This window comes from Frieseomelitta varia, unplaced genomic scaffold, assembly GCF_011392965.1.
Source record: "Frieseomelitta varia isolate USP_RPSP 00005682 unplaced genomic scaffold, Fvar_1.2 scaffold_356, whole genome shotgun sequence".
Taxonomy (NCBI): Eukaryota; Metazoa; Arthropoda; class Insecta; order Hymenoptera; family Apidae; genus Frieseomelitta; species Frieseomelitta varia.
In genome coordinates, this window is record NW_025110097.1 from 329,828 (window position 1) to 342,971 (window position 13,144).

Genomic DNA, 13,144 nt, shown 5'->3' on the forward strand with positions numbered 1-13,144 from the left:
CCACAGACATGTAAAGAGAAACTCTTAAAATTTAAATTAAGTTCACCATATTTTAATAATTCCGGTAACTGAATTTTATATTTCCAAATTTCCAAAAACAGTAGAAGAAAATATTAATACTGATATGATGGAAAGAACAAAATATATGTATATTGGTGCTTTATATCGATTTATCGATATAATCATATTTTTCTCGTTGGAGAACGTGAACTATCTTTGCATCTATGTCAAAGCTATTTTCATTTTTTACTAGAATTTTTCATGTAAATTCCATCGTTTAATGAGACTGCTTTTCTTTGCTGATCATTTCGTTCTTTATAAAATAAATTCCTTTATCGTATGTGTAACTACTTATAAATTTTTCTAATATTCGGACTAATTATAAGTCTCGACAGTAAAATTAATAAGAAAAAATAAACTGAAAATAAAATTCATTATTTCAATTCGATTTTAACAAATATGAAACTCTATCTTAAAATACTTCAGATTTATTTAATTCTTTGCAATATAAATTTTTTATAGTAAAAAATGTTTCAAATTGCACAAGAATTTCATTTTAATAAAATTATAAAACTAAAATTATAGTCGTTAAACAGTAATGTAAAGTAAACGTATAAATTTAGGAAAGTTTTTAACTAATGAAACTGAGTGCAACATAACATAAAACTCTGCATTTCCAGTTATTTTAATTTCTCAAAGTAGATTAAAAATATCCCACCATGTATATCAGAATATTAAAAATGTGGAAGACTTTAAAAGTCTCTGAAAGTTAAATACTTTCATCAATAACAGTTGATGTTTAGAGAATTCCGTAAACAAGAATTTAATAAACATCAATTTATCGATATTATCATATAGGCTATATTACATACATGTGGCTTAGCTATTTATATCTCAGACACTTTGCCTCGATTCCTCATGTAAACTGCGTCGTTTCCAGTTGACGGATCACAGCCAGACATGAAATGCTGCGTTATGTATAAGGTATGTTCGAATCGATTTTGTTTCTTTATTCTCATGATGATCATCTTCAGTTTCCTTCATCTCTTTTCCTCGCTTCTTGTTACTTAATTAGAAACTGCATGACATTTTTGCATTTGTTATATATAATCGCTCAGTTATTGTTTCAATTTATACATTTTATTAATCTTAATGCTATATATTTTTGTTATATATTAACACTGTATAATTTAAGAATTAGTCGTAAATATCCTGTTCTTTCTTCATCCTAAACAATTATCCGCTAATAACAAATTTTCAATAAAGAAATAATGATTTCATTTTCTACCTATTGCTCACCTACATATTCCTATTTTTTTTTTTTTTTTTTTTTTTTACGTATCACTATATTCAATCAAATCTTTATGCTACAATTTTTCTTATTTTTCTAAATCATCGTTCTATGTTAAAATTCAAAAGTTCTTCAAGAGTTGTTTCAATCTATTGTCAATCGAACGTTTCTGAAAATCAAAATTATCAATTGTAAACTTTTGTATACGAAGTTTAATAACAAAAAGTGTTGAAATCTAACATTTTTCTTTCATCCAATTTTTCTTGTCGTATATTTGTTTTGTCTATTTTATTTTTTTTAAATATCTATGTATCATGGTGTCTTTACATTATAATAGTACACATTTATAAAATTTATGTATAAAACATTTTATATTTTCAAACGTGTAAGAGCTTTGACTCCTGAACGTTTCATTCTCGAACAGGTGGTAATTTAAGAAAATGAATTACTTCCCCGTTATCATCTTAAACTGTATTTTTACTCGAATATTTTTAGCAATATCGCTTTGATTCGAGAGTCATTTTGTTCATTTTTTAAAATACAGTAACGCTAACTGCAACTTTTCTTTGCTTTTTAATATTTTGAGTTAATCATTTAAGGAAAGTATATTTAAGGAAAGTGATATTTAAGGAATGCTAAAAATTACTTATTTCTTTGTCTTTTGTCAATACAATGATTTTTAGAAAACGCACGTAATCATAATACATTGTTTATTTTGTTTTATTATTATAGTAATTCATAAACAATTTTTTTTCTTTGCTAATTATATTATTTGAATAAAACTTCAAATTAATAGAGAAAATAAAGATTCAAAAATATTCAAGTAATATAATTTTTAAGTCAAATAACCGTTTTTCTGATATTAAGAAAATTACGAGATTGCATCGATATTTAAGAACTATATTCTTTTTGTTGATTATTAATTTGTCTTATTTTTTAGTTCTGATACAAAAATACATCCTCATAATTTTTATTTGCTGTTTCAGTCAAAATTATATCTTCGTCACAAATGAAATATTTTTTTTAAATCAATTATTTTATGTCGCATGAACTTCATGGATTATTAACATCAGAAGGAGGGATTTTTTATATGTTGTTGTAGATCTTGGTGTGTTTCAGATATTGTAGCAGGCTTGATGATGTTTCACCTGTCCATTAGGTTGTTTTTTAGGGTGGGCTTGATGCTGAGTTGCTTTCTTAGCAGTAGGTATACTTCGCATTGTAGTATGAGATGGTTAGGATCGTCTTGCACCGTTCGCAGAATGTATATGTGTGTGTTATTTTCGTATGTCCGATTATTATTCATGATATTACGATTTGGTCACGTCTTTTTAGAGTGGGTGGTATTACGTTCTTGTAAAAATCAATTTTTATGGTTAGCAGTCGTGGTTTCACTAAGGTTTTCCATTCGTTGTTCCAATGGTGTTTGCTTTTTTGCTTTAGGTGGACAATTAAAGAGTCGAGTGTTATGTTGTGATAGGGGATTATCGAGTTCGCTGCTTCCCTACCGTTGTCCGCTCTCTCGTTCATTTTAATTCCTGTGTGGGATGGGACCCATATTACTATAATAGAGTTATTGTTTTTTATTGATTAAATGTAGGCGTTTTGGCATTCGTGGATGGTTGTACTGTTTGTCCATTCGTTTAAAATTGAAGCGATAGCATTTGTGGAGTCACTGAAGATAGCGAATTTTTTATTGTGGTATTTTTTATTGTGGTTTCGAGAGTATGTTTTAGTATGTTAAATTCAGCGGTCAGATGGATGCGTCTTGGTAAAGCTTGGCTTTTATGGTTGAGTGTTCGGAGACGATCGAGTAACCAGTGATGTTTTGGGTTTTTGAGCCATCTGTATAAATATGTGTATGGTTTTGGTATCTTTGGGATAGTTCCCAGAACAAGAATTTAAATGTGTTAGGGTTGGTTTGTTTTTTGTCATGTTTGCCTAAATTAGTATTGATTGTAATTCTAGGGGTTTCTAGGTGGAACTTGCCAAGATAACCTTGGTGTTGAGGTCATGTTCGTATTGGGAAATTCTATTGTAGAATGGGAGTGCGGTTTTCTTTATCGGGTGTGTGATGGTGGCTGCGTTTTGTCGAAAGGTGTTTAAGAACACAGGGTACTGAGAAGTGCTAGAGATTTTAGCAGCGAACTTGATGCTTATATGCGTTCTTCCAATTCTTAGAGGCTCTTCCATTGCTTTGTTCAGGATGTCAATAATTGGGCTGGTTCGGGATATTCCCACTGCTATCCTAGTTGCATGGTATGGGGTCGAGGTTTTTGAGTGTTTGGTGGCTTGCAGATTTGTACACAATAAATCCATAGTCTATCTTAGTTCTTACTATTGTTCTGTATGTTAGTAGCAGGGTGTTCATATTTGCATCCTAGTTGTTTGCTGCAATTGTTTGCAGGATGTTGAGACGTTGGTAGCATTCCGATCGAAGTTTGTTTATGTGCGGTTTCTACATTCGTCGGGAGTCAAAAGTTAGGCCTCGTAGCTTGATTATAGATATCTCTTTTAGTTCTTGTCCTTTGAGGCTTGGTGTGTCTACGTTTGCTGAATGTTATCACTACCGATTTAGAGTTGGTTCTAGGATAGGAATTATTATTGCTTTGTTCCATATTTATTAAAAACATCATGATGCAGTTAAATATTGAGAGTATAGCGTTTTGTGGCAGTTTGATTAGGAGAATGTTTGGAATGCCGTCGGGTTCAGGGCTGGTATTACCACATTTACTTAAGAAGTACATTAGTTCTTGGGCGGAGATAGGTTCACTATTGACTGTGAATTAGTTTTGGGTTCAATATTTGACAATAATGGTGGTTTGGTCTCGGTTTCTAGTTTATACTTCTGGAATATTTTTGTATGGTTGTTGTTGCTAGAGGTTTGCTGGAATATGGATGCTAGTATTTTTGACATCTTCGCTGGATCTGTGGTGGGGGAATTGTCTTCTTTTAGGGTAAGGATTGTGTGGTATGTTTTGTTTCCTTTGATTGACTTGATTTTTTCCCATACTTCTGTAGTTGGGGTGGATAAGTTAAGGGATGAAGTATACCTTAATCATGACTGTTTTTTGCTGTCTTTAATGATTTTTCGGGATAATGCTCTGTACTTTTTAAAGTTAATAAGGTTTTCTTGAGAGTTGTGTTTTTTGTATCAATTGTAGGTGGGCTTATAGTTTTTGGCCGCTTCAGAACACTGTTCATTCCATCATGGAGTGAGTTTGGATTTTGAGTTGCTTGAGGTAATATAGTTTTGGTTTTGGGAATGGCTAAGTCAGCGGAGGCTGATTGGATCGGATTTGGCTCAATATAATGAGAAATGGAAAATGATACAGACTCGCGATAAGTTGTCCAATTTCAATTTGGCTTTTTCAAATTTCCACCTTGAGGGTTTTGTAGGTATTATGGCAGTAGCTAGTATGGTATGTGATCTTGATCGGGAAATGGTCATTATCGAATAGACTACTTTCCATATTCCAAGAAATGTTTTGAGCAATTCTCGAGTTGCAGAGAGTTAGGTCAATTGCACTAAGGTGGACGGATGCGGTCGTTGAATGGGTTGGTTTGTTGGTGTTTGGTAGGTTTAGGATCCTCATAAAATATTATGGCTATTGAAGTCTTCCAAGATGATGAATGGTTTTGGTAATTGGCTAAAAATTCGGGTAACTTCATCTTCATCAAGATGTTAGCTGTTAGGCAGGTAGATATTACATATATGTAGGTTTGTAGGTAGCATAATTCTTGTAGCCACAACTTCAACATTTAATGTGATCGCAATTTAATTCGGTTATTAGTTTCGCTATAGTAGCTCCTCTTGTATCTGTTTTGTGGGATCCCCATAAAATATTATGGCTATTGAAATCTCCCGTGATGATGAATGGTTTTGGTAATTGGAAAAAAATTCGGTAAGTTCATCTTCATCAAGATGTTGACTGTGAGGCAGGTAGATATTACATATATGTAAGTTTGTAGGTAGCATAACTCTTGTAGCCACAACTTCAAGGTTGGATGTGATCGCTTGGCTGTGAATGGTGTCCTTGATGTAAATAGCTACTTCACCACTAGCGTAGTCAGTGGTGCGATTTTTGGTGAAAGCTTTGTAGTTTTTGCCGAAGCTTAATCCTTTAAAGTTAGTTTCTTGTAAGCAAATGATTTCTGGTCGTTTCTTATGTATTAGTAGTTATCTTGTAAGTATTCTAATTGGCTATAGAATCCGTTTAGATTCCACTGAATAATTTTTATTGGCATATTTTGAGTTTTTAGTTTATGAAAGGATTTTATGGAGAATCGTTTTCAGAGTCTGAGAAACAATTCGGGGAATGAACGGCAGTTGAAGAGTCGTTTTTCGCAGCTATAATGGTCTTGTGTTAGTTTTTTAGCTAGCCGTCGTATTCTGTTTTTCAGGCTTCTGTCTTTGAGTAAGAGGTGGATTGTTTCGATCATGTGGAGTGCCTTAGTATCTTGAGTGTCTTTGATAATATCGATCGGATTGTCTGCACGCGTTTTCAAAGAGACTCTTGAATTGGTAATAATTAAGGATGAAGTTATTTTTTGTGTCATCAAGGGTTAGCTTTACCGGTTTTAGCATTTCATCGAGTTTTTCGATGAACCTGGTTAACGTTTAGCTACGCTTAGAACGTTTTTTGGTGTTAGGCGTTGATTCCTTGATATTACTAGTAAGGGTGGTCTTAGGGTTGATCGGGGGTAGGAAAGGGTATTTGTTTCCGTCTTCCGAACAGGGATTTGTAGACACAAATAGTGGTCTTTTATAGTTGGGAAGTTCGTAGTCCATTAAATCGTCTGTTTCAGGTAGGATTTTTCGTCGATTATTGGTTGCGATTTCAGTTATGTTTGAGATATTGGGAGGAATATTAATGTTGTTTGCTGTATTCATGTATTCGTACGTTACATCTTGTGACAGTTTGTTTTTAGATTCCATTGTTTTTTCCTGGTTTGTTGCTGTGGATTGTGGTGGATTGCTGCAATATTTAGCAACGTGATCTTCTTGTTTGCATAGAATAGTTAAGTTTATCCGTAGACGCGAAAATTCTGTATTGTGTATTCTATATTGTCGTGATTTATTAAAAAGGATTGGGGAATTTTTGGGAGGTCGTCTGGGTTGATGAAGACCTGTCTTCTGAAACTCATTATATATGTAAAGCCTGTTTCCTGTATACCTGTTCGAAGGAACGTTAATTTGGATGTCATTCTAATGATGTTGGTGTTTGTGAAGAATTTCTCTATGTATTCGTGTGGTATAGACGGTGACACATTTGAAAGTATTAATCTCTGGGTTGGATTGATTAACGGTCTGACTATACGTACGTTAGTAGTATGTACGTTATTGATAGTTATTGTTCTGTGGTTAACTACAAAGTTTCGTGCTGTAGTTTTTCTGTCGTGATAAATGCAGATACGACAGTTAGAGATTCGGAAAGCGAAACGGATAGCCAGTGACTTTAGAGACAACATGTACGTAGTCTTTCATTGTTGTCAATAGCGTCGATTAGGATTATTTGCTTTTTAGTTGGGAAAAAATTATACATTGTAATAGTAGCGTAGGATTTTGCTTGTGTAGTTGGAACATTTGATAGATTTATGATAAGTTGATTGCTTGAATCTGTGTATAGGCCTCGTTGTTGATGCACACACTGTGACTCATGGCGTGTCGGAGATGGGGAATCTACCCACACTACGGCGCACATTATCACAGTAGTGTATTATTATACATTGTATGATCGGCACTCGCGAGCAAGGTAAACATGCCTGCTCGGTTTGAACGCTCGAGAGCAATTCGAAATATTTATTTATCACGGAATATAAGTATAACATACAACATACGTTATTTTTTTTTATTCAGTTCTCTTTAGTAAAATTTTGTATCTCATATTTTAGTAAATTCATATTTTACAATTATTAAAAAAAACATACATATAATGTCATTTAGTGCAAGAAAAATATTCTGTTCAGATAGAATATTTGGATAAAGAACGTTCGGATATGGAAAGTTCTACTGTATATAGTTATTGAAATATATAAAATGTTTTCGTTGCTGCTTTATATATTATATTATGTGTATTATATAGTATATTATTATTAATTAATATTATTGATTAATGTCAGAGATTAAAATGGCAAATGATTATTGGCTGTTTTAGTTTTGTATCCATACTTCGTATTTTTCTAGTTTTCAAAGCTTTAGAATAGATTTTAAACTTTAAAAAAGATATTAAAAAAGCGTTTTTTTAATAAAAAAATTATTATTTCTTCAATGAAAATTTGCGATAAGTGAAGAATAACATCAGTTACGCTTTTCTCATCAGAAGAAAATAGACAAACATTCAAAAATTGGTTTATCATTTACACAATTCTGTAAATGGAGTATAATATTTTTATAGTGTAGCTGATTACAATTTTATGATATATATATATATATATATATATATATATATATATATATATATATATATATATATTTCTGATAATTCTGTACCAAACAATTTTCGTCGAAGTAACTGGTATTTTTAGTAGTAAATTTACGAAATAATGTAAAAAGGTTACATTTTTTAAACAATGATTTATTAAAATATTAAATAAAATTTGTCAGAAGTATGTTCATTTTAATTTTAATTTTAATTTCTTAATTTTAATAAAATTTTTAAAAGTTAAAGAGAATCAAAAGATTAGGAAATTTTTCGCTCCATAAATACTTGTTACAAAATATAGTAAGATCGAATGAAGAAGATTACAAAAATTTACAGAAAGATTTTCAATAATTTTCAGTAATCTAAATTTAGAGTAATTTAAATTTTCATGTAATTAATTTTTGTGTAATTATCTTAATGCATGAGCAAGTATTACTCTTCTCATTGTCAAATTTTGTTAATTTAATAATTATTTTAAAATAATAATATTACATTACTTAACAAATCTTAATATTATCTACACAATATGATAAATTCAAACATGTTTTAATCAATTCTTAATTCTCTATCAAATCTTAATTCTCTATCAATTCTTAATTCTCTATACAATATACGTATGAGGTGACTCTAAATGGGATCACTTGAATTTATATTACTTTATATTAAAGTTGCATCTACAGGTAGAAATAATTTTATTCCAAACTTAGTTTTTTATAAGATTTCAAAGTGTTAGGTTTACTTTAATACGATTTTATTATTACGATTTTTGAGCGCTAGATCTTGGAGGTTTGAAGGATACTGTTAAATTAAGTTTACGCCACGGTTAAGCTATTCTTGAAAACTAAAATTTAATTTTCTGCACATCTGGATGGCGGAACTCAGATAGTATATGATTCGATAGTAATTTAGGTAGTTTTCAGTAGTATATATTTTAATCTTTTTCGAATTATAATTTTCGCTCAATAACAGCACCCTGTCATAAACCTCGAAGTTGGAGAGTCATGGATTCGACATCTCTTCAGCACTATACAATCTTATGTAATTTACTGTTCAATGAAATAAATTTGTCCTTAAAATAAAATAGTGTTTTAGTCTAATTTTTATTCTCTTAATCAACACATTGTGGTGCAAATTTGACAAACTCAAACTTTTTTTTTGAGTTTAAATTAAAATTGAAATTCGATATTTCTTTTATTATCGATACGATTTTCTAATTTTTTGTGCGAAAGTATGAAGGTATGTCAATAAATGTTTAATTTAAAAAATATTTCAAATTTAATTTTTCATCAAGTTTAATGTATGTAAGACAAGAAAAATGTAAATATAAAATATTTATATAATCTAAATCTAAATTATATAAATGTATTAAATATAAAATTTATAAAATTAAAATATATTAAATATAAAATATAAAATTAAATATAAAAGTGACATTAACTCTTAAACTAAGTAACACTATATGTTTTAATATATTTTCTACAAAATAAAAAATTATATTCCTTCCTAAAAAAGAAATATATTCCTTTTCAAAAAAACGTATTAGTAATTAGTAGAATATTGTTATATCACTCGACTTTAGTTTCTAAAATATTCGCATAAATATTTTTGTCACCTTATGTTGGGGAAGATTGATGGGGGAGGAAGGATGTCGATCGTGTATCTCTGCGTATATTCCTTGAGGTTCGAAGGACCACCCACTGATGAGGAAAATGAAGAACTATAGTTAATGTGGACTATTTTTATTGTGTAATAAGCCTGATGGTGTCTGCTTGCTCAAAATGTTAAAGATTTACTGATGATTACTGCCATCGAATACTATTAACTTTTCATAACTTCTGCCGTATTTCCTCAAAATCCTCCCTTATAACGTGGAGCCTTGAATTACTCTTTTCAAAAGACTTTAATGAGTTGTAGAGCGAGGGATGTGTTAAGACCAATCAAGAAGTAGGGGGGGAAGGTTTCCAAAATTTCTCATCGCCGTCCATGAGAATAACTCGGTTGGGGTGGGATTTCCGAAAACTGGCCCATTGCACACGTAATCCTTTGAATATGTTTATGACATGGCAACTTCTGATGAAGAAGATCTTGTCGCACTTGAGATTGACTAAATTATGCCTAGTTTGGGGTTTTTTAAGTGGTCAAATGGAATTCCTGATTTGCCACGCCGGCTTGGAGCACATCCATACCATAAATGTATTTTTGGCCTTAACACTTTATATTATGTCTCTAATGTTTGGAATATTTGTATTAATTAAAACTATCAACATAGACTTGGATTAGGTTTAAATGCCTATTGATTACTTTAAAAGAACTTTAACTTTAAAAGAACATAAAATTTAGACAAAGAAGGATATCACTTATCTTAAGATAAATTTTATTAATCCACAATCATAAGATAAGTTTTATTAATCCACATAATAATGCACTGTAAGAAACGAAACATAGAACGTATTTACTCGTAAAATATTCGTAAAATGCATTATGCAGATTATACAATTAAATTTTTATTTGACGACAATGCTACTAAAAGTCGAATAGTTGCTTTTTTTAAATTTATAACATTATGACTGAAGTATTTCTAATTTCGAATATTGATATAATATAAAGTTTAATATGAATTGTAGTTATTATTTAATACTTATAATGTTATCGATGCATGAACGTCTAATCAATAAATTTTTAGTCATACAATATATTTTTGTTGAAAGAACATTTAAATAACATAATTTTAGAAATAAATATAAAGATGTTAAAGCTACCAATATATACGGGATGACCAACCTAGACAATATTGAATCAGACAATATTGAATGCAAAAACTGATTTAGTGACAATCCACATAAAAGTTGGAAGAAGCAAGTCATATTCTATTCTTTTCCTCAAAAGTCCGACAATAGATTTTGTACACGACCATGATTACAACAAAGAATAAACCTCTTCAATTATAAGTTAATTCCATTACACGGAATCCAACACTAGCATTAGGGCTTCTGCTTCTCCGGCAGCATTTAAATCTAATCCAAATCTAATCCAAGCCTATATTGATAGTATTAATTAATGCAAGCATATTCCAAACGATATAAGGTGACAAAAATATTTTTGATTTCAGAAATTAAACTATTTTGGAAACTAACAATAAATGGAGCGACGGTAACATACTTTTTCTCTATGAATAAACATTCTGATTCTTGTGAAGAAATTCAGATCCATCATGTTTCCAGTGATGATATTATTGAAAAAATAGTCACATCATTGAGGAATGAAAAGTTTATAAAAATTAAACAAGCTTGGATACTCCAAAAGAGATTAATGACAAAGATCAGAATGTTCATTCATTCATTAGCATCCACTGTTATCTCTCCAATGCATGAACATCTAACAAATCGACGAATTTTTAGAAATTTGTTAATCATACAATATTTTTCGTTGAAAGAACATTTAAATAGTAATTTTAAAAACAAATATATTATAGGACACAACTCAAAAATAAATTATAAATATCAAATAATAATTATGTTAGTGGATTATAGGTAAAAAAAACCTCAAAAGGAGAATACTTTTGTAAGAAATGGATTGGATTTTCACTGAAATTACTATTTAAATTTCAAAGTGAAAGGATTAATTTTTCATACTGTTGGAGTCCGTGTAATGGAGTCAACACGCTTACAATTTAGAAGAGTTTATTCCCTTACAGTCGTGGTCGTGTATGAAATAGGATGATATACAATGATTTAAAATGCTTAGAATATGATGAATGTCTAATGCTCTTAACGATATAGAATGTCTCTATAATGATTTAGAATGTTTTATGAGTTAGCGATATTGAATGAATCTATAATGATTTAGAATGTCTTAAGAGAGCGTGAATGTCTCTAAAGCATGTCCTTATATATATTGGGTTATCATCGTCAAGTGAAAGGGGAAGGAGCATAGATGACCAACTATTGGGTCTTGCCCTTATGATTAACTATTCACAGTCCACTTTTATGTGGACTATTCCTAGCTTATTGTTAGTATTTGCATACATTCAATATTGTCCGGGTTGGTCATCCAACAATACTATAAGATTGGAGCGTGTCTATTTACTAGACAAGTTAGTCTATCTTTCTATGCTATATTGATATTAATAAATGAAACGTATCTCGAAACGTAATCGATTAGACAACTGATTAAATTTAATTAACTACGGCACGATATGATGGTATTGTATTACCATATTTTACTTATAAACTTTAAATTTAACGTTTTTATTAACGAATTTGAAGTTTCATTATGATAAGATCAAATCTAATGTTATTTATAATTAACGTTAATAACTTTCAAATTGTTAATCAATTAAAAAAACAGAACAAAGTAAATAAGCAAATCTTTAAATTTGAAGATAAAAAGAAATTATCTTACAAGTCTATTGTTTATTCTTAATTTAATTGTTATTAATTAAGCATATAGATCTCATTGCTGTACTTCCTCCATTAGTTTTATTTTACTGAAAAAAATAATTCTACGTTAAACATATGCAGTGTTTAATAATTGTTTAATCAGTTACAAAAGTTTATATACAGGATGTCCTATTTTAATCTTTCCACATAGCTATATTCGCAACTACTGAATATTCAAAAAAAAAGTTTGAAATAATACTTGTTCTGTTTTGATAGATATACCTCATGATGACTACTAGATGTATCTAGATGAAGGCATTTCCAATTATTATAACTGTAATTAAAATAAATTTTATTCGTTTTACATAATCATATTACTGTATAATTATATTACCATGTGATTATTTATTATCATAAAAATTTTCGTATAATAATATTTTCAATTTATATATTAAATAAATGCAAGAAATGTTATCAACATTTTCGAATAGATTTTGTAATTGGTCTATTTTTATCTAAATTATTTTGTAATCAATAATTTGAAATTATTTAAAATTCGTAAAATTTTCAAAATCCTTCCTTTTTTGTTTTATATATTTGAAATTTGATAGATCTATATAAACTTTCATGTTCGCCTATATATATTTTACGGATAATAAATTCCAAAATTCATTGTTTAATGTTTAAATATCATGAAACATATGATATTCAGATAATAACGTATAAGATAAGTATCTTTGATATACATGTAGATACATATAGTTATGATATTGCTACAATATATATGTGCGACATGCATGTCACAGAAAGCAAAGGCACATTCTTTATAGGAGCGCATAGTTTGATTTATACTTATATAGTATTATATTTGATTTATACTTATATTTATATTTATATTTATATTTATACTTAGTAGTAACCTCAATAGTGTTCCATCTGTCAGTACACACACACACACACACGCGCGCGCGCGCGCGCGCGCGGGATATGTATATATGGGATAAGTCTCGTGCGGTGCTATCCATCTAAAGTTAGCTTTCCCTTGTTTA

General features: G+C 29.9%; 1 long non-coding RNA gene across 1 annotated transcript in view; it reads left to right on the forward strand.

Annotated features, from left to right (window-relative positions):
• Positions 1-915: 915 nt before the first annotated feature.
• Positions 916-13,144, forward strand: part of LOC122530819 — a 64,484-nt gene continuing 52,255 nt past the window's right edge. Inside the window, exon 1 of the long non-coding RNA XR_006307107.1 lies at positions 916-984. This is a non-coding gene — a long non-coding RNA (uncharacterized LOC122530819). The remainder of the gene's footprint in view (positions 985-13,144) is intronic.